This window comes from Coregonus clupeaformis, chromosome 8 (assembly GCF_020615455.1).
Source record: "Coregonus clupeaformis isolate EN_2021a chromosome 8, ASM2061545v1, whole genome shotgun sequence".
Lineage (NCBI taxonomy): Eukaryota > Metazoa > Chordata > Actinopteri > Salmoniformes > Salmonidae > Coregonus > Coregonus clupeaformis.
In genome coordinates, this window is record NC_059199.1 from 53309954 (window position 1) to 53337167 (window position 27214).

The following is a 27214-nucleotide window of genomic DNA, read 5'->3' on the forward strand; positions in this document are numbered from 1 at the left end:
ATGTCTTAATTATTAGTCCCATACATTTTTTTCGTGCAGTGCACCCAATAGAGAACCCCCAAATGTCACTGTAATTCGCACTCTGACTACTATAAGCTTTCTTTCAAACACCATTGCCTTCCTTGGTATCCCTTGACATCCTTCCCGAAATCCATTGCCTTTCTTTCTCTGTTTTACTTAGAGGTGTGTATATTTGTCCTTTGGCACATCCCCAAATAGCACGCTGCTTTTCACCTCATCATATCTGCCTCTGTAACCAGAACCTTGGAATGCGTTCGCGTTTTGTTCCACAAGTCATTTCAACGGGCGCCTTCCATAACCGAGAGAGGGGGAGCCGAGAGCGAGACGAAGAGCTTTCGCCAATATCACATCGCCATTTAGTCGTTAGATATCCGCTGTAGTTATCAGTTTAAGATACAGTCTTGCAGTTTGAAGCTTTTATTAAAATAGATGCTAAATATTGGCAGCCTAACGGATACGTTTGATAACAACATAGTTGTCCTCCCCTAAAATCGTAGTAAAGTAACTTGTCGCTTGATTGACGGGTCCATATTTTTTGTAGGATTTTTCTTCATACTCGAGAAAGGACCGTAAAAAAAAATAACGATCTACGAAAAATAACGAAGGTGGAGGAAAGTGAAATATCAACACAGACTTTCGGGATCTTCCGACGAGGTACAAGTGTGAAAAACAATAAATCACTGAAGAAGAGACGAGAGTTGTGACATTTGCATATATTTTATAAATAAGTCCTTATTTTGTCTGAACCTTTTTGTTGACTTAGGGTAAGTAGCCTATTTTTATTACATGTAATAGATGTTAATAACATTGTTGGTGTTTTGTTTTCTCATGTTATTTTAGGCAAGTATTTTGTCTTAATTTTCAAATAACATATCAACAGTCTTGCAGCAATGCAAGAAAAAAAAACCCATTTAGGACAAGATTGGACAAAGTGAGATATATTCACCAAATTCAGATGTAAATGCATTTTTTAAATTCTGCAAAGTGTACATGGTGAGAATGTTACAGTTTTTTATGATAATTTGAGCTGTGACCCCAATCTTTACCCAGCTGAGTCAAACCATGCACTGGTCTAGCCTACTTGTAAACATTGCAGTGTCTGGTCAAATCAAATCAAAGTTTATTTGTCGCTTACACAGATTAGCAAATGTTAAAATAAGTGCAGCGAAATGGTTATGTTTCTAGCTCCATCTGTGCATTAAGTGTCTAACAGTGCAATACTAATACACAAATAATCCCCCCCCCCCAAAAAAAACAACAACAACAAAGTAGCATAAAAAACAAGAAAGAAATGGTTTAGCAGATGCTCTGTTTATCATCAATAGCAATGGGATAGGGAAACAAATGTCATATTTTCACGACGGTTTATAGGCTAAAGCCTTTTTGTGGTGTGTGTGCGCGCGCGGCGTGTGTGTGAGAGAGTATGTTTATCGACAGTCACATGTGGCGCTGCAATTTACGGTCTTTGTTCATCGTTTTCAACCACGGGAAGCTTCTTTCCGAATACTGACATTGATTGAATTACACTAAATACGCATGAACTTGAACTCTGAAGATGCCCCCGCCCCCCTCAACCCCTTCCTCATATTCCAATCAGACGCTCTTGTTTGTGCATAAAAATGTTGGCCAAAATTTAAATCTATAGGCTTGTAACGGTGTTCATGTCATATTACTATACTTTATGTGTTTGTATCTGTGTGTGTCTATGGCTGGGGGATGGGGATCAACCCCAGGCTGCGAGGCTGTTGGCGCGCGCGCGCCACGGGAGAAATGTGTGTCAATGTCAAACGGAGGTGTGTCGCACAGCTCGCACTGCATGTCGACTCATCGACGTTCATGTTGTTTTCTGTACATTTCAAACATCTCAGATATGTAGGCTACAGCAAATAGCCTACATGCACACACACACACACACACACACACACACACACACACACACACACACACACACACACACACACACACACACACACACACACCTGCTTGTAAACATATTTCGCATAGAGATATTGAGACATTGGCATTCCCAGCAGTGGGTGGGTGGGGTGCTGAAGGTCCTTTTGGAGTGGCATATTTTAAGTAGGTCGGGGTAGGTCTACCCTACTATTATTGGATGTTAAGGCATTGGGAATCTCTACAAAGCCCACTACTGATGTCTCCAGTTACCACTAGGAGGGGTATTTGGAATGGTGTTGTGTTGTTATTGTATGTGTCTCCTTGAGTGTCTTCACTATGTTATGGTGCAGTATGTGTCTCATTTTGCTTTGCTGAGAGAATAGGTTGCCATTTCAGACACAGCCTATGTCTCTTCTTTAGCTCTATTGTTGACTGTTTCAGTGAGTTGACTGTGTTGTCAGTGTACAATATGTCCCTCCTTTAGCTGTCTCTTTTAGCTGTGTTGACTGTGGTAGTGAGTTGATTGTGTTCTTATAGCTGTGTTGACTGTGTCAGTGAGTTGACTGTGTTGTCAGTATACAATATGTCCCTCCTTTAGCTGTCTCTTTTAGCTGTTGACTGTGGTAGTGAGTTGATTGTGTTCTTATAGCTGTGTTGACTGTGTTTGTGTGGTTGCTGTGTCAGTGAGCTGTCTGTATCCATGTACAATATGTCCCTCCTTTAGCTGTGTTGACTGTATCAATGCAGTTCTACAGTATGTCTGTCTAGCCGTGTTGTTCACTGTATCAGTGAGTTGTCTGTCTCTATCCATGTACAGTACAGCATGTCTCTTTTAGCTGTGGCTCAGAGCCAGACACAGATAGGCCAGGCAGTACAATACTCTGTCTGTTCCCACACCGGCCTCACTCACACACACACACACACACACACACACACACACACACACACACACACACACACACACACACACACACACACACACAGCGTTCACAGCCGCTCAGCACAACCATATTTATAACCATCAAAACCCTCCGTGCTTTCCTCCTTCATTCATGTTTCTCTCGCTGGGTCCATTTAGCTATGGGTGGTAGGGTGGTACCTTATGGTGTTTCGGTGGGAAGCCCTCAGATATGTGTGTGTGTGTGTGTGTGTGTGTGTGCGTGCGTGCGTGCGTGTGTGTAGGTGGGGGGTGGGGGTTTGTGGAAGTGGTGTGTGTTTGTGTGTGTGTGCCGGTGTGTTTGTGTGGGGTGGAGGCTGGTATAGTGCTGAAAGGTATGTGTTGTTTGTTGATGTGTGGGTGGATACATTTTAGATCCCCAAATGTATAAAATCATCTCTTTCACAACTCGTACTGACTCATGTTTTGCAACCCAGTCTCAACGAGCAATGTATTCCATTTTCAAATCAAAGGTTATTTGTCACGTGCACAGGATACAGCAGGTGTAAACAGTACAGTGAAACGCTTACTTGCATGCTCTTTCCCAACAATGCAATATTCAATATCAAATTTAAGAGAATAAGATCAAATACAAACACAGCACAAATATAATTTCACGAAAATGTATGCTATATACAGGGTCAGTACCAGTACTATATCAATGTGCAGGCAGGGATACTTAGAAAATACTACCACTACTTAACTAGGGTGATTTACAGTGTAGGCTACTGTAACAACACCCATTAGTTGCTGTATCTGTTTTGGCTCTTCCGTCAGGCCACACAATCTGTTGTTGTGTACATGCATATCTCCTTTTCATTTACATGTGATTTTCACCAGCGCACTAATCTCTTTATTAGTTGTTAATTTAGAGGCTTTACTGGTAATTGGTGTCCATGACTACACAGACACACACAGACACATACACACGCAGGCAAGCGCACACACAGGCGCACACCCAAGTACACACACACACACGTCTGCTTGAATTAACGATATGAATGTAGATGCCATCCAGAACAACACAACAACAATTCAGTACTCCAACGCTTTGAACTAAAGCATTTTCAAATATATCTGGAAGTAAAATGGGTTTTGTTGGTGCATCTGCTAGTCTACAGACAGTAATGCAAAGTGACTTTGGGAAAGGGAGACTCCCTCTTAATCAGAAAACAGTAATATGTTCCACATTTGGTCTTAGAAAGAAGGTTAATGTCTTACCATTCACTATTTGCTACTCTTAAATGCTATCTGGTTTAGATGTCCAGATTTTTTGTGTCTCTGCGTGTCACCTGCATGGTGGATGCCCTACATTCCTGTAACAAACAGGGATTCAAACCCAGGTCTTCTGCCCACCACAAGACTGTGTTAGCCCACTAAGCTAAAGCCCTCTGCTCCCAAAGGGAATCAAAAGGATAAAGTAAAGTCTAATTTCCTTTCCCATCAGCCCTGTCATAGGCTACTGTACTACCAGTCCATAATCACAGCTCTCTGTAATTGATTGCTTTTCCTGTAAGTCAACAGTAGTGGTGCATGGGTAAAATCACTAAGGAAGCCAAGCAAGAAAAAAATGCCATATTACAACCTATGTGTTGTGATATTTGCGTTGTTTGCTCTATAACCTGCTGGTTCATATGCCTTGTGACCGTGATATATATAGGCCTAAGGCTGAGATATTAAGAAGACACAGTGGCAGAATAAATTCAACCACACCTTTGTTTCATCACAAAACGAGAGAGCAACCTCTGTCCGGTGAAGTCTACAAAGCATATTGCATGTAACAAACGGTTACATGTACATGACCTACAGCATGGTCAAGCAAGTTAATGTTTCCGACATTTTCTGACTACTAAACAACTATTGATTTAGAACCATAGAGAGTTACCGCAAGTCGCAAAGAAAACAGGAGCTGCCTCCACTATTCCAGCACCATTTCAACTTCAACATTTCAACATCATCAAATCACATATGCCTAGTCTAATACAGTAAAAACTAAAAGATACCAAAAATGATTTAGTCCAATCAGCGTAAGCTAAATATGATTTGACCATGGTTCTGATTTCTTTCTCTATGTGTGTGTGTCAAATCAAATCAAATAACATTTTATTTGCCACATGCGCCGAATACAACAGGTGTAGACATTACCATGAAATGCTTACTTACAGCCCGTAACCAACAGTGCATTTATTTCTTAATGAAAAAGTAAAAAAAAACAACAACAAAAAAGTGTTGAGAAAAAAAGAGCAGAAGTAAAATAAAATAACAGTAGGGAGGCTATATACAGGGGGGTACCGGTGCAGAGTCAATGTGCGGGGGCACCGGCTAATTGAGGTAATTGAGGTAATATGTACATATGGGTAGAGTTAAAGGAAGGAAGCTTGGCCCTAGTGATGTACTGGGCCATACGCACTACCCTCTGTAGTGCCTTGCGGTCGGAGGCCGAGCAGTTGCCATACCAGGCGGTGATGCAACCAGTCAGGATGCTCTCGATGGTGCAGCTGTATAACTTTTTGAGGATCTGAGGACCCATGCCAAATCTTCTGAGGGGGAATAGGCTTTGTCATGCCCTCTTCACGACTGTCTTGGTGTGTTTGGACCATGATAGTTAGTTGGTGATGTGGACACCAAGGAACTTGAAGCTCTCAACCTGTTCCACTACAGCCCCGTCGATGAGAATGGGGGCGTGCTCAGTCCTTTTTTTTTTCCTGTAGTCCACAATCATCTCCTTTGTCTTCGTCACGTTGAGGGAGAGGTTGTTATCCTGGCACCACACAGCCAGGTCTCTGACCTCCTCCCTATAGGCTGTCTCATCGTTGTCGGTGATCAGGCCTACCACTGTTGTGTCGTCGGCAAACTTAATGATGGTGTTGGAGTCGTGCCTGGCCATGCAGTCATGGGTGAACAGGGATTACAGGAGGGGACTGAGCACGCACCCCTGAGGGGCCCCCGTGTTGAGGATCAGCATGGCAGATGTGTTGTTACCTACCCTTACCACCTGAGGGCGGCCCGTCAGGAAGTCCAGGATCCAGTTGCAGAGGGAGGTGTTTAGTCCCAGGATCTTTAGCTTAGTGATGAGCTTTAAGGGCACTATGGTGTTGAACGCTGAGCTGTAGTCAATGAATAGCATTCTCACATAGGTGTCCAGGTGAGAAAGGGCAGTGTGGAGTGCAATAGAAATTGCATCATCTGTGGGTCTGTTGGGGCGGTATGCAAATTGTAGTGGGTCTAGGGTTTTTGGGATAATGGTGTTGTTGTGAGCCATGACCAGCCTTTCAAAGCACTTCATGGCTACAGACGTCAGTGCTACGGGTCGGTAGTCATGTAGGCAGATTATCTTAGTGTCCTTGGGCACGGGGACTATGGTGGTCTGCTTGAAACATGTTGGTATTACAGACGCAGTCAGGGACATGTTTTAAATGTCGGTGAAGACACTTGCCAGTTTGTCAGCACATGCTCGGAGTACACGTCCTGGTAATCCATCTGGCCCTGCGGCCTTGTGAATGTTGACCTGCTTAAAAGTCTTACTCACATCGGCTATGGAGAGCGTGATCACATAGTCATCCGGAACAGCTGGTGCTCTCATGCATGCTTCGGTGTTGCTTGCCTCGAAGCCAGCATAGAAGTGGTTTAGCTCATCTGGTAGGCTTGTGTCACTGGGCAGCTCGCGGCTGTGCTTCCCTTTGTAGTCTGTAATAGTTTTCAAGCCCTGCCACATCCGACGAGCGTCAGAGCCGGTGTAGTACGATTCAATCTTAGTCCTGTATTGACTCTTTGCCTGTTTGATGGTTCGTCGGAGGGCATAGCGGGATTTCTTATAAGTGTCCGGGTTAGAGTCCCGCTCCTTGAAAGCAGCAGCTCTACCCTTTAGCTCAGTGCGGATGACGTCATCGATGCACTTATTGATGAAGCAAGTGACTGATGTGGTGTACTCCTCAATGCTATCTGAAGAATCTCGGAACATGTTCCAGTCTGTGCTAGCAAAACAGTCACTGGCTTCGTGTGTGTGTGTGTGTGTGTGTGTGTGTGCATGTGTGCGTGCAATTAGAAAAACATGTTGACTCATCCTACTTGTAGAGAAACGGCAATGCCATCCTCCTCTCTTTCATGTTGATGAAACGGTCTATGGCTGTCATACAGTACCCACTTTTATTTTCTGTTGTCCTAGGCTACCTAGCTAAAATGGTTGCTCGCTAGCCTAACTTCCTTTCATTGGCAATGTTAGCTAGTTAACATTAGCCTTCTACATCTAGCTACATATTGAACTTCCATCCTCTCAGGCCAGGGGCACAATGTATGAATTTATGGTTGGATTAGAATCGGCGTTATAATCATTGGCCAGTACGGAGAATTAAGTAAAACCACAATTCCAAATCCCTATCTCCATCCATGGCTAATTTAGGCAAGGGCCAATTTTAGCTAGCTAGCTAGCTAGCCACTGGATGACAACAACACAACGAGATGCAACAATTCAAGTTGTTCCTGTCAATGACGTATTGCTCTCGGTGTGATGTGATTGGAGTGAAGCCAAATCCAAACTGGCTTCCCTTGACACTTTTCTTTGGTGCGCCAGGACCGTTAATAGTTGAGCTCACTCAGTTTAGCTCAACGCTGACTGTCTATTATTTTTTTATTATAATTTTTTTGTACAAATGTTGTGGGTATTTTACCCCCTTTTTCTTGGTATCCAATTGGTAGTAGTTACAGTCCTATTGCTGCAACCCCCATACGGACATAGGAGAGGCGAAGGTCGAGAGTCGTGCATCCTCTGAAACACAACTCATCCGAGCCGCACTGCTTCTTGACACAGTGCCCGCTTAACCCGTAAGCCAGCCGCACCAATGTGTCGGAGGAAACACCGTACACCTGGCAACCGAGTCAGCATGCACTGCGCCCAGCCCACCACAGGGGTCGCTATGGTGTGATGGGACAAGGACATCCCTGCCGGCCAAACCCTCCCCTACCCTGGACGACGCTGAGCCAATTGTGCACCGCCCCATGGGTCTCCCGGTCGTGGCCGGCTACGACAGAGCCTGGACTCAAACCAGGATCTCTAGTGGCACAGCTAGCCTTAGACCACTGCGCCACTCGGGAGGCGATTGTCTATTATTTCATATTTTTTTTATCAAGGGAGGCCAAATGTTCGCTGGCTTCCCTTGCATTCAGTGCTACGGGCGGCAGCAATGTCACAATCTTTTTGACCAGACAGCATCAAATAGGTGGCCTACACATACAGAGTGGTGCTGTTTCGCTTGCTCAGATGCTTTCTCCGGTGAGATGCATTCAGCCTCTTGCGAATTGAAGAAAAATTACGAAACACAGAGAGATGAAAGATACATAATTGTGTAGGTTTTTTTCTTTTTTTTCTTGGTACATTTTTTGGGGAAACCTGGCTTCCCTTGGCATCCATGAATAAAATAACTAACAAGACCTGGCAGTAGATAACAGATAACACTTTGCCGTTGAACATTTCTGAAATGTTGTTGTGATGCCACTGTCTGATGTAAGTTGATTGGTAGATAACTGATTGAAGTTGTGGTTTACACTACAGGTACCTGGTTGATATTGGACTTGGTGTCTTTGACTTCCTCACTGATAACCAAATAACATTATACAACTCTTGTGTTAGATTCAAGTTTGCCATTCACACAGCAGGTAGGCCTTGGATTAATGTTGGCTTTGCTGACCTCCTCGTTGAAAACCGAACGCAGCCATGACATCTTGCAGCTCCACGGTGGCCTCCTACAGTTACTTTTCATATCTGGATCAGCTCCTGCCTAGCGATATCCCCTAGCGTGAAGGTCAAATCTGTGTGTGTGTGTTGGGCGTAGGTGTGTGTGTGTGCGCGCGTGTGTGTGTGTGCATGTGTGTGAGTGTTTGTGTGTGTAGTGCTTGTAGCACAGTGGTTAGCCCTGATTTGAATCACTGTAAACTACTGAGTCATATTCATGAAAGGTTCACCATTATGGTCTCTTAGAAAAAAGAAAAAGAAAAAAAAAGTGTAAAGAGTTGAGAGAAAAAGTTGGAATAGAGAGGGGAGAGGAAAGAAAAACAACTGGGAGAGCTTTGGCACCTCTTGTTATCTCCATGGTGGCTAGAGTTGCTCATTCTTTTCCTTTAGAAATGTTCTTTCTCTCGGTCCCTGCTTTTTCGCTCTCTGTTTGCCTCTTCTCAAAGGCATACTAGGGCCCTATAAAATCTGCGATGCGGAAAACTTGGACGGAATCACAGAATCCAGACATTAAAACGGAATTTGACAATATTCAAAAATGTGTTGAACTTATTAGTAGGGAATCAACTAAATGTATTGTGATCTGTTCATGTCTTATGATACACTTGGGCAAATGTATTAGTATACATCAGTGACTCGTATTTCCTGCAACTTTCTGAAGAGGCAATGAGAATTCCCACTGTCTGTATGTGCGATTCACCACCACTTTGTGTAGCCATTAGCGATGATGCTAATGAAAAGTATTCTGGTAGATGGAAAGTTTTTTTTTTTAACCATCACATGTGCGCAAGAAACCCCACCACAACAGCCTCTTGCTAGGTGTACACAGGAATTAAAGGTTAACTACACTCAAAAATCTAAATTTCGAAGAAAGAAAATTCCAGACCTCAAATGTGGTTGCCTGATGTGGTTTAAGCATTGTTGTGGACTTAGAACTTCCAATTAAGTTGTATTTCTATTAGAAAAGTGTGATTTTGAGAGTGAAAAACCTGGAAAAAACCCAGGGGGAAACAGAAACCTGGAAAAACAAAATGGAATTTGGGAAAGAACAGAATCAGGTAAAAAATATATCATATTTTATAGGGCTAGCATATGCGCCGAAGGTGTTGAATGTACTGTGCCCAGGGAGACAGCAACCTTACATTGGTCCATGGCCAGCTCTGTCTCTCTTGACCTCTTGGTCGGCCAGTCTTTGCAAGTTATTATTTGTTCAGATGGTGACGAAACATAAATATTTACAAAAAGGAAACTACAAACAGGCAAGCCCAAATTGAGGGCCACCAAACCAACCAGCTGCTTCATAGTTTGCAAGCTGGTACTCTGACTGAAGACCCCCTTAATTGGCAGCACCTGATGTGCTTATTAACCAGGCTCAGCACTTGGACAAGGTTGCTGCTGCCCCCTGGAGTGTGGAACTGGTAGTGAGCTGTAGTGTGCTGCCTAAACTACCTAACCTATTCCATAAGACTATGTATAAATACATATGGTGCAGCTCAGGTGTGGTACCACTAGAGTATTAGAGCATGATGCTGCTTGGCTCCAGGGTACTCTTGCAGTTTAACCCCTCAGCACCTCATGTAATGACTTACAATGGCTATACATAGAGCATTCATAATGCATCTATAAGCATCTGAAAGGACTTCATACGAACGACATGACATCCTCTTTAGGACCATCAGAACACCCAGAATATGTTCTATAAGATAGGAGACGGTGCCAGACACATGCCGGAACCAACCCTATGAACTATGTAACGTGTCTGTAGCCAGTATATAAGGGATAACAGGACTTCCTCAAAGAGGGGAGCTCCTGATCAACATGTGTACTTGGTGCATTGAGTTGGTTGGAACCTGATAATAAAGATGATAATAAAGAATAATTCATTTAAGATTGACTTAGAGTGTCCCTGTGTAGAATTTCCACGACATATCCTTAAGACACCTACACGCGTGCGCACACACACACACACACACACACACACACTACACTACACAACACAACACATAGTTTAACCTTTATCATCTCAACCTTTCAGCCTACATTCCAGATTTAGACTCCCCTTAGTGTTCATGTGTGTGTGTTTGTCTGGCGCTTGGGCAATAGAGAGAGAGGGGACAAATGAGAGAGGGGAGCTCCTGCCAACATGGTTGTTTACCCTGTTTCCCTTTTCACTGGAAGCTTGTTGTTGGATGGAGGGAGATAACAAGAAAAAGAGAGGGAGGGGATGAGAGAGAACGGAATAAAGATGGAGCGAGATGTGAATAGTGGGGGGCAGAGTAATAGAAAGAGAGGGACAAAAGAGACAGAAAGGTGGAGCGAGAGGGTGAGAGACAGACAGAGAGAGTAAAACCAACAAAGAAAAACAGAGACAGGCAGATAGACAAAGGTAGTAACAAGAGGAGAGAGAAAGACTGAAGTAGTGGGCAAAAGAGAGAGAGAGAGAGATACAGACAGAGATAAAACAGAGACAGACAGAAGTAGAGAGATGAAACCGAGATATATTATTGAGAAAAAGAGGGAAAGCGAGGAATATATCAACGTGAACTGATAGTTATTAAGCTCATGTCTGACTGCAGGTGTGTTAGAGACAGATTGGCCTCTCAGAGGGGCACCGCAGGGTGAGTAGGCAACACACTCATACATCTGTACAGTAGTGTTAGCACGCAGCACAGAAACACAGCAGCACTGGACACACCTCAGAGAGCAGCAGGATGTGAGCTATAGATCCTGAAAATCCTGAAGCCACCCAGAAATAAGACATATGGAGAAAGTAATGCGACTCCACAACTCTGATATTCTCCGACAGGGATTCACTTATTGTAACAGTGCTTTTTCATAGAAATACTATTTATTTTCTAGTTTATCACTTTATTTAGGCAGACAACTCTGTAAGGGTAGTGCAAGCTTTTAGAGCAGGTGTCCCTAACTCTGGTCCTTGAGGGGTCTGTAGAGTCCAGAGGTTTCCATCATGCTCTGTTGACTATGGCCTATAGTAGGTCAGGTGTGTGTTGCTGACTGTAGGCCAGGTGTCTAGAGTGGAGTGGAGTGGACTCTGTGGTCAGTCAGTCAAATATTGATCAATGAAGGGTGAACAGAGAACCAACAGAGACCAGAGAGGCACACAGCGAAACTCAAAGGCACTGACCTGTATTAGCCTTGCATCAGAGAATGATTTTTTCATCTCTCTACTGAGAAAGATGCGTCTCTGTGTAGAGAATAGCGGCCAGAAGGATGTTTCCTCAGATAACTTGCTAATCCTTTAGCTATGCTTCTGTGTTTGTTATCAAATCCACTCATGATCCTCTTCTGTTCACAGAGCCAATAGAGAGAGCAGGGCCTGTGTTTATCATATCAAGCGTCTCAGAGAAAGAATACCTGATCCTAGATCAGCACTCCTACTCATTAGACGCTTGATGAATACGGGCCCATATCTGTGTCACTACTGTAACACTTGGTAGTCTCTTTAGTGCAATAAGTCTATCCAGCAGTCACAATAGTGAGGAAAAAACATTGTTGACATTTTGTAAAGTGATCCAAGACTGATTGATAGCAGTTCAAAGAGATAGCAATCAAAGCTCACTTGAAGTAGAGAGCTGAACTATTTTAATATAGAGTAATATCAGTGTATCTGATGGTGAATCCACAAGTACTTCACTGAAGCTACACTGATACCTCATACCATTCACTGGAGTACAACTTTTCAGAACGATGAGATATAAATAAATGATATAGGAGAGATATGATTCTGTGTCAAGGGTGATATGGAAACACCAGAATTGTATCTACAGTGTACAGAATGTTGCACCCTACTAAACACAACCATGCCTCCTACCTAAGCCTCATGGTTTTCTACCCAACGTATAGAGTGACATCTTGCAGCTAATCTGACTACTCCACCGAACAATCAGAGTATATGAAAAACCTGTGCATACACAATTATCCAGTGAGAGCTAATTTCTGGTGCTTAAAAGCTGATTAGCGTGTCAGCCTGCCCAGCGCTTCAGGAAGTGATAACAGAAGCTAAGCAGCTGTTGGAAAAACATCCATTATACCAATAACAAACTGTAGAGAGAGGGAGAAAGAAAGGGAGAGAAAGGAGGGAGAAGGAGGGAGAGAGAGGAGGGAGAAGGAGGGAGAGAGACTGTGTATGTGTTGGGTTGTTTTTCAGCTGGCAACAGTCTCTTAGCCCGCCCCTCTCTCTCCATCTCTCTCCCTCTCTCTCTGTAGTGACATATTCCCTGTGCAGATGAACAGTTATTACACGCTCTAAAACACACTGACTCACTGAAAGAGAGAGAGAGAGATAGAGGGAAAAAGGGGGAGAGAGGTAGAGAGAGTGTGTGTGTTTGAGAGAGGGAGAGAGAAAGGAAGAGAGTTTGTTTGAGAGAGAGAGAAGGAGAGGACAAGAAAGAGAGAGAGCGAGAGAGATGTATAGAGGGAAAGGGAGATGGATGTATAGAGGGAGGGAGGTAGGGAGGGACTTAGGGAGGATTCAAGTTCTATAGCAGGGACTGAGTCGACATGGAGATGACGTGTAATGGAGGGAAGTACAGTATGTGTGAATATTGATGTTAATGCGTAATCATCCCACCGGCCGGTCTTATGACTGAATGATTTTCCCTGTCCAGTCGATAGCTAATTAACAATCCCTGGCAGTAGATAACACATAACACATTGTTGCTGATCATTTTATTTACTGTTGTGATGGAATGTCATTGTCTGAGTTGATTTGCAGAGAGCTGATTTACATTCACATTGTTATTTATGATTATGGTTTGTATTTTCTTGTGTATAACCAATTGGATTTTATGATTTTCTCTCTGATAGCCTAATCCTTCCATATAATGAGTTTGCAGTAATGTGGCCTTTGACATCCAGTCGCTTGCTAACATGCTAATTAACATGCTAATTTCAATATTTCATACTAATGTACATCTACATTGAAGGGAAAACAGATTATAGTTTAGTTACAACCCCTATCTCACAATAATAGAGTAGAACACTGACAGTATATTATAGTAAATATTGCAAGATGAATTGTTATTTTTTAAGTAACTGGCTGGTTCATTTCTGATATGATGGATGAGTTTCTTCTTCTTCTTCTTCTTCTTCTTCTTCTTCTTCTTCTTCTTCTTCTTCTTCTTCTTCTTCTTCTCTGCTTCTGAGGGATATCCTGTTTCTAAATTTCCACAGCCTGACAGAATAGGCAAGATAATTCAATGGGAGGGATTCTCTACTAGTTAGCCACAAGTTACAATTTCGGGCACGGTCGATTTGATATGGCCTAATGAAAATAGAAAGTATATGGCACAAGTTGATGATGTGGTATTTGTCAAACTGAAATATTGATTCGTATATCTAGGATGCTTATATCTGAGATTTAGGAGTATTACATTATTGTTGAAGGTGTATTTCTACTGTTTGTGTGTGTGCGTGTGTTTGTGTGTGTGTGTGTGTGTGTGTGTGTGTGTTTGTGTGTATGCGTGTGAGTGTATGTCTTTGTCTGTGTGTTACTGATAAGTAATGAAGTCATTTTTTCCACATTGTAGCACCAAACTCCTTGGCAAGACCACAGCACTCTAATGAGCCTGATAAGACCAAGTCGCTGTGGAGAGAGAGATATACAGGGGGGAGATAGAGATATACAGGGGGGAGAGAGAGATATACAGGGGGGAGATAGAGATATACAGGGGGGAGAGAGAGATATATAGGGGGGAGCTACCCACCCTGTGCCCCCCACTCCCGCAAAGAGGGCCTCAACATGAAAGTCACACATACGCCCAGGCCGTGAGCAGGCAAACAGGCCCAACCCCCACTCTTACACTAGCCCAAGCCAATGGCATGTACCAGATGCTCAGCAGGCTCTGCTCACAATTACTGGCCTGAGGCCAAACCACACGACCAACAACCTTAGACACTTTATGGAACACAAAGCCTTCACTATTTCATCCTGGAATATCCAAGGCCTGAGGTCATTCACCAAAGAAATCGGAAATACAGACATTGTCATCCTACAAGAAACATGGTATAGAGGAGACGGACCCACTGGTTGCCCTCTAGGTTACAGAGAGCTGGTAGTCCCATCCACCAAACTACCAGGTGTGAAACAGGGAAGGGACTCAGGGGGTATGCTAATTTGGTATAGAGCAGACCTAACTCACTCTATTAAATTAATCAAAACAGGAACATTTTACATTTGGCTAAAGGAAATGATCTCAACAGAGAAAAATGTCCTCCTGTGTGCTACCTATATCCCCCCACTAGAATCCCCATACTTTAATGAAGACAGCTTCTCCATCCTGGAGGGGGAAATCAATCATTTCCAGACCCAGGGACATGTACTAGTATGTGGCGACCTAAATGCCAGAACTGGACAAGAACCTGACACCCTCAGCACACAGGGGGACAAACACCTACCTGGAGGTGACAGCATTCCCTCCCCCCATATGCCCCCTAGGCACAACTACGGACAACATAACCAACAAAAACGGGTCACAACTCCTGCAGCTCTGTCGCACACTGGGTATGTACAAAGTCAATGGTAGGCTTCGAGGGGAATCCTATGGTAGGTACACCTATAGCTCATCTCTTGGCAGTAGTACTGTAGACTACTTTATCACAAACCTCAACCCAGAGTCTCTCAGAGCGTTCACAGTCAGCCCACTGACACCCCTATCAGACCACAGCAAAATCACAGTCTACTTGAACAGTGCAATACTCAATCATGAGGCATCAAAGCCAAAGGAACTGAATAATATTAAGAAATGCTATAGATGGAAGGAAGGTAGTGTCGAAACCTACCGAAAAAACAATTAGGCAACAACAAATTCAATCCCTTTTAGACTTCCTGGACAAAACGTTCCACTGTAATAGTGAAGGTATAAACTTGGCAGTAGAAAACCTAAACAGTATATTTGACCTCTCAGCTTCCCTATCAAATCTAAAAATCTCTAACAGAAAACCGAAGAAAAGTAACAACAGTGACAAATGGTTTGATGAAGAATGCAAAAACCTAAGAAAGAAATTGAGAAACCTATCCAACCAAAAACATAGAGACCCAGAAAACCTGAGTCTATGTCTTCACTATGGTGAATCACTAAAACAATACAGAAATACACTACGGAAAAAGAAGGAACAGCATGTCAGAAATCAGCTCAATGTAATTGAAGAATCCATAGACACTAAACAAACAACAACACGAAGAGCTATCTATCCAAAATGGAGATGTATGGGTAAACCACTTCTCCAATCTTTTTGGCCCTGTAACAAAGAACAAACTGCAAAAAAAATACAAACCCTCCAACCCAAAAAGGCATGTGGTGTTGATGGTATTCTCAATGAAATGATCAATTATTCAGACCACAAATTCCAATTGGCTATACATAAACTCTTTAACATCATCCTTAGCTCTGGCATCTTCCCCTATATTTGGAACCAAGGACTGATCACCCCAATCCACAAAAGTGGAGACAAATTTGACCCCAATAACTACAGTGGGATATGCGTCAACAGCAACCTTGGGAAAATCCTCTGCATTATCATTAACAGCAGACTAGTTCATTTCCTCAGTGAAAACAATGTACTGAGCAAATGTCAAATTGGCTTTTTACCAAATTACCGTACGACAGACCACGTATTCACCCTGCACACCCTAATTGACTGACAAACAAACAAACCAAAACAAAGGCAAGGTCTTCTCATGCTTTGTTGATTTCAAAAAAGCTTTTGACTCAATTTGCCATGAGGGTCTGCTATACAAATTGATGGAAAAACATAAGACATTATAAAATCCATGTACACAAACAACAAGTGTGCGGTTAAAATTGGCAAAAAAAACACACATTTCTTTCCACAGGTCCGTGGGGTGAGACAGGGATGCAGTTTAAGCCCCACCCTCTTCAACATACAGTGGGGAGAACAAGTATTTGATACACTGCCGATTTTGCAGGTTTTACTACTTACAAAGCATGTAGAGGTCTGTAATTTTTATCATAGGTACACTTCAACTGTGAGAGACTGAATCTAAAACAAAAATCCAGAAAATCACATTGTATGATTTTTAAGTAATTAATTTGCATTTTATTGCATGACATACAGTGGGGAAAAACAGTATTTAGTCAGCCACCAATTGTGCAAGTTCTCCCACTTAAAAAGATGAGAGAGGCCTGTAATTTTCATCATAGGTACACGTCAACTATGACAGACAAAATGAGGGACAAAAAATCCAGAAAATCACATTGTAGGATTTTTAATGAATTTATTTGCAAATTATGGTGGAAAATAAGTATTTGGTCAATAACAAAAGTTTCTCAATACTTTGTTATATACCCTTTGTTGGCAATGACACAGGTCAAACGTTTTCTGTAAGTCTTCACAAGGTTTTCACACACTGTTGCTGGTATTTTGGCCCATTCCTCCATGCAGATCTCCTCTAGAGCAGTGATGTTTTGGGGCTGTCGCTGGGCAACACGGACTTTCAACTCCCTCCAAAGATTTTCTATGGGGGTTGAGATCTGGAGACTGGCTAGGCCACTCCAGGACCTTGAAATGCTTCTACGAAGCCACTCCTTCGTTGCCCGGGCGGTGTGTTTGGGATCATTGTCATGCTGAAAGACCCAGCCACGTTTCATCTTCAATGCCCTTGCTGATGGAAGGAGGTTTTCACTCAAAATCTCACGATACATGGCCCCATTCATTCTTTCCTTTACACCAGGGTTCTTCAATCCTGGTCCTGGAGGGCCGAAACACCTCTGTTTTTCATCCTCTCCTTCTAATCAGGGGCTAATTCAGACCTGGGAAAACCAGGTGAGTGCAATTAACTACCAGGTAGAAATAAAAAACAGAAGTGTTTCGGCCCTCCAGGACCAGGATTGAAGAACCCTGCTTTACACGGATCAGTCGTCCTGGTCCCTTTGCAGAAAAAACAGCCCCAAAGCATGATGTTTCCACCCCCATGCTTCACAGTAGGTATGGTGTTCTTTGGATGCAACTCAGCATTCTTTGTCCTCCAAACACGACAAGTTGAGTTTTTACCAAAAAGTTATATTTTGGTGTCATCTGACCATATGACATTCTCCCAATCCTCTTCTGGATCATCCAAATGCACTCTAGCAAACTTCAGACGGGCCTGGACATGTACTGGCTTAAGCAGGGGGACACGTCTGGCACTGTAGGATTTGAGTCCTGGCGGCGTAGTGTGTTACTGATGGTAGGCTTTGTTACTTTGGTCCCAGCTCTCTGCAGGTCATTCACTAGGTCCCCCGTGTGGTTCTGGGATTTTTGCTCACCGTTCTTGTGATCATTTTGACCCCACGGGGTGAGATCTTGCATGGAGCTCCAGATCGAGGGAGATTATCAGTGGTCTTAGATGTCTTCCATTTCCTAATAATTGCTCCCACAGTTGATTTCTTCAAACCAAGCTGCTTACCTATTGCAGATTCAGTCTTCCCAGCCTGGTGCAGGTCTACAATGTTGTTTCTGGTGTCCTTTGACAGCTCTTTGGTCTTGGCCATAGTGGAGTTTGGAGTGTGACTGTTTGAGGTTGTGGACAGTTGTCTTTTATACTGATAACAAGTTCAAATAGGTGCCATTAATACAGGTAACGAGTGGAGGACAGAGGAGCCTCTTAAAGAAGAAGTTACAGGTCTGTGAGAGCCAGAAATCTTGCTTGTTTGTAGGTGAACAAATACTTATTTTCCACCATAATTTGCAAATAAATTCATAAAAAATCCTACAATGTGATTTTCTGGATTTTTTCCCCTCAATTTGTCTGTCATAGTTGACGTGTACCTATGATGAAAATTACAGGCCTCTCTCATCTTTTTAAGTGGGAGAACTTGCACAATTGGTGGCTGACTAAATACTTTTTTCCCCCACTGTAAGTATTTGATCACCTATCAACCAGTAAGAATTCCGTCTCTCACAGACCTGTTCGTTTTTCTTTAAGAAGCCCTCCTGTTCTCCACTCATTACCTGTATTAACTGCACCTGTTTGAACTCGTTACCTGTATAAAAGACACCTGTCCAAACACTCAATCAAACAGACTCCAACCTCTCCACAATGGCCAAGACCAGAGAGCTGTGTAAGGACATCAGGGATAAAATTGTAGACCTGCACAAGGCTGGGATGGGCTACAGGACAATAGGCAAGCAGCTTGGTAAGAAGGCAACAACTGTTGGCGCAATTATTAGAAAATGGAAGAAGTTCAAGATGACGGTCAATCACCCTCGGTCTGGGGCTCCATGCAAGATCTCACCTCGTGGGGCATCAATGATCATGAGGAAGGTGAGGGATCAGCCCAGAACTACACGGCAGGACCTGGTCAATGACCTGAAGAGAGCTGGGACCACAGTCTCAAAGAAAACCATTAGTAACACACTACGCCGTCATGGATTAAAATCCTGCAGCGCAAGCAAGTTCCCCTGCTCAAGCCAGCGCATGTCCAGGCCCGTCTGAAGTTTGCCAATGACCATCTGGATGATCCAGAGGAGGAATGGGAGAAGGTCATGTGGTCTGATGAGACAAAAATAGAGCTTTTTGGTCTAAACTCCACTCGCCGTGTTTGGAGGAAGAAGAAGGATGAGTACAACCCCAAGAACACCATCCCAACCGTGAAGCATGGAGGTGGAAACATCATTCTTTGGGGATGCTTTTCTACAAAGGGGACAGGACGATTGCATCGTATTGAGGGGAGGATGGATGGGGCCATGTATCGCGAGATCTTGGCCAACAACCTCCTTCCCTCAGTAAGAGCATTGAAGATGGGTCGTGGCTTGGGCTTCAGGCATGACAACGACCCAAAACACACAGCCAGGGCAACTAAGGAGTGGCTCCGTAAGAAGCATCTCAAGGTCCTGGTGTGGCCTAACCAGTCTCCAGACCTGAACCCAATAAAAAATCTTTGGAGGGAGCTGAAAGTCCGTATTGCCCAGCGACAGCCCCGAAACCTGAAGGGTATGGAGGAGTGGGCCAAAATCCCTGCTGCAGTGTGTGCAAACCTGGTCAAGACCTACAGGAAACGTATGATCTCTGTAATTGCAAACAAAGGTTTCTGTACCAAATATTAAGTTCTGCTTTTCTGATGTATCAAATACTTATGTCATGCAATAAAATGCAAATTAATTACTTAAAAATCATACAATGTGATTTTCTGGATTTCCGTCTGTCACAGTTGAAGTGTATCTATGATAAAAAATTACAGACCTCTACATGCTTTGTAAGTAGGAAAACCTGCAAAATCGGCAGTGTATCAAATACTTGTTCTCCCCACTGTATATATCAACAAATTGGCGACGGCGCTAGAACAGTTTGCAGCATCCGGCCTCACCCTACTAGAATCTGAAGTCAAATGTCTACTGTTTGCTGATGATCTGATGCTTCTGTCACCAACCGAGGAGGGCCTACAGCAGCACCTAGATCTTCTGCAAAGATTCTGTCAGACCTGGGCCCTGACAGTAAATCTCAGTAAGACAAAAATAATGGTGTTCCAAAAAAGGTCCAGTTGCCAGGACCACAAATACAAATTCCATCTAGACACCGTTGCCCTAGAGCACACAAAAAACGACACATACCTCGGCCTAAACATCAGCGCCACAGGTAACTTCCACAAAGCTGTGAACGTTCTGAGAGACAAGGCAAGAAGGGCCTTCTATGCCATCAAAAGGATCATAAAATTCGACATACCAATTAGGTTCTGGCAAAAAATACTTGAATCAGTTATAGAACCCATTGCCCTTTATGGTTGTGAGGTCTGGGGTCCGCTCACCAACCAAGAATTCACAAAATGGGACAAACACCAAATTGAGACTCTGCATGCAGAATTCTGCAAAAATATCCCCAGTGTACAATGAAAAACAGCAAATAATGCATTCAGAACAGAATTAGGCCGATACCCGCTAATTATCAACATCCAGAAAAGAGCCGTTAAATTCTATAACCACTTAAAAGGAAGTGATTCCCAAACCTTCCATAACAAAGCCATCACCTACAGAGAGATGAACTTGGAGAAGAGTCCCCTAAGTAAGCTGGTCCTGGGGCTCTGTTCACAAACACAAACAGACCCCACAGAGCCCCAGGACAACAACAACAACACAATTAGACGCAACCAAATCATGAGAAAACAAAAAGAGAATTACTTGGCACATTGGAAAGAATTAACAAAAAAAACAGAGCAAACTAGAATGCTATTTGGCCCTAAACAGAGAGTACACAGTGGCAGAATACCTGACCACTGTGACTGACCCAAACTTAAATAAAAAGCTTTGACTATGTACAGACTCAGTGAGCATAGCCTTGCTATTGAGAAAGGCCGCCGTAGGCAGACCTAGCTCTCAAGAGAAGACAGGCTATGTGCACACTGCCCACAAAATGAGGTGGAAACTGAGCTGCACTTCCTAACCTCCTGCCAAATGTATGACCATATTAGAGACACATATTTCCCTCAGATTACACAGATCCACAAAGAATTCGAAAACAAACCCAATTTTGATAAACTCCCTTATCTACTGGGTGAAATACCACAGTGTGCCATCACAGCAGCAAGATTTGTGACCTGTTGCCACAAGACAAGGGCAACCAGTGAAGAACAAACACCATTGTAAATACAACCCATATTTATGTTTATTTATTTTCCCATTTGTACTTTAACTATTTGCACATTGTTACAACACTGTATATATACATAATATGACATTTGAAATGTCTTTATTCTTTTGGAACTTCTGAGTGTAATGTTTACTGTTAATATTTATTGTTTATTTCACTTTTGTTTACTATCTACTTCACTTGCTTTGGCAATGTTAACATATGTTTCCCATGCCAATAAAGCCCTTAAATTGAAATTGAAATTGAATTGAAAGAGAGAAAGAAGGAGAGAAGGAGAGAAATATAGAAAGAGACAGAAACAAAGAGAGAAGGAGAGAAAGACTGAGTGAAGGAAATAGAGCAACAGGGGCTGAGAGAAAGACAGACAGAGGTGTGAAGACTGTGTGTTGGGGTGATGCTCTCTGATGACTAATTAAAGACACCCTAGGGGCCACACACACACACAGCTCTAGCTGTGAACAGTCAAACCCGAACACACACAGCCGAAATATATATATATATATTTACGGGGGTAGATCAGTTTTAATATTGCAGATAGATTGTAACTTCCATCAATGTAATTGTCTGCATCACTTCCAATCCCCCATATGTATTTTTTCTCGCAAATATATATATATATATACACATACATACACATACACATACATATACACATACATACATATATACAGTGGCTTGCGAAAGTATTCACCCCCCTTGGCATTTTTCCTATTTTGTTGCCTTACAACCTGGAATTAAAATTGATTTTTGGGGGGTTTGTATCATTTGATTTACACAACATGCCTACCACTTTGAAGATGCAAAATATTTTTGGGTGTGAAACAAAAAAGAAAAAAAGAAAAAAAAATGAAAACTTGAGCGTACATAACTATTCACCCCCCCAAAGTCGATACTTTGTAGAGCCACCTTTTGTAGCAATTACAGCTGCAAGTCTCTTGGGGTATGTCTCTATAAGCTTGGCACATCTAGCCACTGGGATTTTTGCCCATTCTTCAAGGCAAAACTGCTCCAGCTCCTTGAAGTTGGATGGGTTCCGCTGGTGTACAGCAATCTTTAAGTCATACCACAGATTCTCAATTGGTATGAGGTCTGGGCTTTGACTAGGCCATTCCAAGACATTTAAATGTTTCCCCTTAAACCACTCAAGAGAGTTGCTTTAGCAGTATGCTTAGGGTCATTGTCCTGCTCAGTGGCGGCTCCTGAAAAAATTCTCAGGGGGGGCAATTTTTCTGATGATTTAGGTGACCTACACACATTTAAAAAAAAGATATGTCCAGCAACAACATGAAGACAGGGGCAGCATATAAGTCAATACTGATATACACATTACTTGCTTCAAAAAGGCCTCATGGTTGAATTGGAAATATGTGCACCTGAGCATAATTCACAACAAGCAAGCAGGAGCTTTTGATAGAGGCTACTGAAAACATTGATGCAAGTTATTGGTAATAAGACATTTTTATAGACTTCCATATTCTGCCCTCTTGTATAGATTTGTGAAAATGAACAGTGATAGACATTTTGCCTGAAAACAGAATTTGAAAATAATTTCTAGAAAAGGTAAACACAGCTATCTGTATGGCTTTGTAAAAATGAACAACCATATTCTGGCCAATTGTATAGATTTGTAAATATGATGATGTCTCCTTTCATGCATTTTCAAATAAAGCTCTGCTTTGAGAAAGATCGAATGATATTGTTTAATCTTACCTTATGGCCTGCACACTGCTTGTGAAGCTGTCGAGGGCACGTTTGATGAAGACAGCATCGATGTCCTTCTTCTGTAGCTTCTGGTACAGAATGTCGACGTGGGGCATGATTTTGTGAAAAAGCCCCAGGAAAAAAATTAAATCTTCTTGCTATCTATGTACCTCAGCACAAGCACCAGCTGTGTCTGTGTAGAAACGTCCGTGGTCTCGTCAGCTTGGATAGCTACGAAGTTCGCCGACTTCACCTCCTCCACAATATGTTCCCTCATGACCGCTAGCATACACTCCAGTAGCTCGTTTTGAATGGTCTTTGATGTGCCCTTGAAAACTTTAGCATTTTTAAGATGGTCATCAAACACCTCATCTAATTGTGCCACAATGTTGACAAGTCCAAGAAAAATACCAGGGTTGGTGGAGCCCTCAGTTTCATCTTTGCCTCGCAAAGCTAACTCAAACACTCCGCAAAAACTTCACACACTGGATTAGCCGGCTGAGGATGTGGCGGTTCTTCTAGCCATCTTGACAGTTGTACGTGAATTGATTGACGCTGCTACCCGCTCTTTTCTTAGTTACGTTCATGGTTATGTTACGTATGACGAAAGCGCGTAAGTGCAAGCCCTCCCGGAACCCATAGAGATTGTATTGAAAGCTCTGATATTTGAGAAAAAAAAAGATTTTACATGAGAGGCTATGAAAGACTTCTGGGCGATTTTCAACCTGACTGAAATCGCCCCAAAATGGGCGGGGCCATTTGAAGCATGACTTTAGCCTGATTGGACATTTAGTGGCAGATCAGACGTCTAGATTAGAACACTGATAACTACTGTTGCCGTGATATAATTGATTAGAAAAAAAATCCCTTCCTTTTCCCGTTTGGCAGTGCGTCGCCCATATCGCCCTAATGAACACACCGCCCCTGGTCCTGCTGGAAGGTGAACCTCCGTCCCAGTCTCAAATCTCTGGAAGACTGAAACAGGTTTCCCTCAAGAATTTCCCTGTATTTAGCGCCATCAATCATTCCTTCAATTCTGACCAGTTTCCCAGTCCCTGCCGATGAAAAACATTCCCACAGCATGATGCTGCCACCACCATGCTTCACTGTGGGGATGGTGTCCTCGGGGTGATGAGAGGTGTTGGGTTTGCACCAGACATAGCGTTTTCCTTGATGGCCAAAAAGCTCAATTTTTGTCTCTTCTGACCAGAGTACCTTCTTCCATATATTTGGGGAGTCTCCCACATGCTTTTTGGAGAACACCAAACGTGTTAGCTTATTTTTTTCTTGAAGCAATGGCTTTTTTCTGGCCACTCTTCTGTAAAGCCCAGTTCTGTGGAGTGTACGGCTTAAAGTGGTCCTATGGACAGATACTTCAATCTCCGCTGTGGAGCTTTGCAGCTCCTTCAGGGTTATCTTTGGTCTCTTTGTTGCCTCTCTGATTAATGCCCTCCTTGCCTGGTCCGTGAGTTTTGGTGGGCGGCCCTCTCTTGGCAGGTTTGTTGTGGTGCCATATTTTTTCAATTTTTTAATAATGGATTTAATGGTGGTCCGTGGGATGTTCAAAGCTTCTGATAAAAAAATGTTTTATATTATAACCCAACCCTGATCTATACTTCTCCACAACTTTGTCCCTGACCTGTTTGGAGAGGTAGACTTTATTTAACTAATTATGTGACTTCTGAAGGTAATTGGTTGCACCAGATCTTATTTAGGGGCTTCATAGCAAAGGGGATGAATACATATGCACGCACCACTTTTCCGTTATTTATTTTTTAGAATTGTTGGAAACAAGTTTCACTTCACCAATTTGGACTATTTTGTATGTCCATTACATGACATCCAAATAAAAATACATTTAAATTACAGGTTGTAATGCAACAAAATAGGAAAAACGCCAAGGGGGATGAATACTTTTGCAAGGCACAGTCGATTGACTGTGCCTTTTCATATCCTTTAAAAAGATATATTTCCCTTTATTACTTTCCAACACCACCACCCCTTCCCTAATTGGAGTAAACTAGTAAACAACAACGCTTAGGCCTCTACTTCCAGCTTATACATACTATATACATTTTATGGACACAGTCAATTTTACAATAATTATATTTTGTTTGTTTTTACTCCTGAACTTCCTCTACCCTCAACCTCTCCGATCATTTTCATGATGTCCATCCGGTTTGCTTCTATATGCCATATCTTTCTAACTGTGCTCTTTCACAAAAGCTCTCAACCTATAACCTATATACTTATTATAGACACAGTATGCTTTACATTAGTTATCTTGTTGTTATTAGTTGTTGTTAGTTGTTATTAGTCCCATCATTCAGCTCCATTCAACACCTCCCATCTATCTCTTAACACAATCCATATTGGATTTCTATTTGCCATATATTTTTCAACTATAATGTGATGTTTCACAAAAGTTCGGAACCCTTCTATTCTCATTGTTTCTACAGACTGTAAAATGAAAATAAACATTTTTGCTAAAAGTATTATTATATTATTGATCGATTGACTGTGCCTTTTCAGATCACCCAGTAGTGCTATCTGCAGGGTTAGCTCCAGTTAAATATTGCAATCCTTCAGCCATTCCTGGACCTGTGACCAAAAACAAGCTACAAATGGACAGTACCAAAACAAATTATCTGATGATTCTGTCTCTTCACAGCAAAATCTGCAGACCTGGGAAGATTGTATCCCCCATATAAATAACATTCTATTGGTAGCAATAGATTATGAACCAATTATGTTCTTTAATGCAGGGCAGACAAGTTCCTTACTTTTTCCCCCTTCCACTTTCCTCTTCCAATTTTGCGGTAATGCTGCAATTATTTGGTTGTAATTTTGGGTAGAGCAGACATTTCCATATGTATTTGTTTGCTGCATGTGCAACGTAACTCCACCAGTCCAACCTATGATATCATTTACGAAGATTATACAGTGGGGAACAAAAAGTATTTAGTCAGCCACCAATTGTGCAAGTTCTCCCACTTAAAAAGATGAGAGAGGCCTATAATTTTCATCATAGGTACACGTCAACTATGACAGACAAATTGAGAAAACAAATTCCAAAAAATCACATTGTAGGATTTTTAATGAAATTATTTGCAAATTATGGTGGAAAATAAGTATTTGGTCACCTCCAAACAAGCAAGATGTCTGGCTCTCACAGACCTGTAACTTCTTCTTTAAGAGGCTCCTCTGTCCTCCACTCGTTACCTATATTAATGGCACCTGTTTGAACTTGTTATCAGTATAAAAGACACCTGTCCACAACCTCAAACAGTCACACTCCAAACTCCACTATGGCCAAGACCAAAGAGCTGTCAAAGGACACCAGAAACAAAATTGTAGACCTGCACCAGGCTGGGAAGACTGAATCTGCAATAGGTAAGCAGCTTGGTTTGAAGAAATCAACTGTGGGAGCAATTATTAGGAAATGGAAGACATACAAGACCAATGATAATCTTCCTCGATCTGGGGCTCCACGCAAGATCTCACCCCGTGGGGTCAAAATGATCACAAGAACGGTGAGCAAAAATCCCAGAACCACACGGGGGGACCTAGTGAATGACCTGCAGAGAGCTGGGACCAAAGCAACAAAGCCTACCATCAGTAACACACTACGCCGCCAGGGACTCAAATCCTGCAGTGCCAGACGTGTCCCCCTGCTTAAGCCAGTACATGTCCAGGCCAATCTGAAGTTTGCTAGAGTGCATTTGGATGATCCAGAAGAGGATTGGGAGAATGTCATATGGTCAGATGAAACCAAAATATAATTTTTTGGTAAAAACTCAACTCGTCGTGTTTGGAGGACAAAGAATGTTGAGTTGCATCCAAAGAACACCATACCTACTGTGAAGCATGGGGGTGGAAACATCATGCTTTGGGGCTGTTTTTCTGCAAAGGGACCAGGATGACTGATCCGTGTAAAGGAAAGAATGAATGGGGCCATGTATCGTGAGATTTTGAGTGAAAACCTCCTTCCATCAGCAAGGGCATTGAAGATGAAACGTGGCTGGGTCTTTCAGCATGACAATGATCCCAAACACACCGCCCGGGCAACGAAGGAGTGGCTTCGTAAGAAGCATTTCAAGGTCCTGGAGTGGCCTAGCCAGTCTCCAGATCTCAACCCCATAGAAAATCTTTGGAGGGAGTTGAAAGTCTGTGTTGCCCAGCAACAGCCCCAAAACATCACTGCTCTAGAGGAGATCTGCATGGAGGAATGGGCCAAAATACCAGCAACAGTGTGTGAAAACCTTGTGAAGACTTACAGAAAACGTTTGACCTGTGTCATTGCCAACAAAGGGTATATAACAAAGTA

The 27214-nt window shown here is 42.6% G+C and overlaps 1 protein-coding gene across 2 annotated transcripts in view; it reads left to right on the plus strand.

Annotated features, from left to right (window-relative positions):
- Positions 1-206: 206 nt before the first annotated feature.
- The window catches only part of LOC121571345 (protein NDRG2), a 41828-nt gene continuing 14820 nt past the window's right edge, over positions 207-27214 (plus strand). The window contains exon 1 of one of the 2 annotated variants that reach the window (XM_041882754.2): positions 207-675. The gene's annotated coding sequence lies outside the window, so the exon portion shown is untranslated. Of the gene's footprint in view, positions 786-27214 lie in introns of both variants that reach the window. The other variant, XM_041882753.2, reaches the window with a different exon arrangement.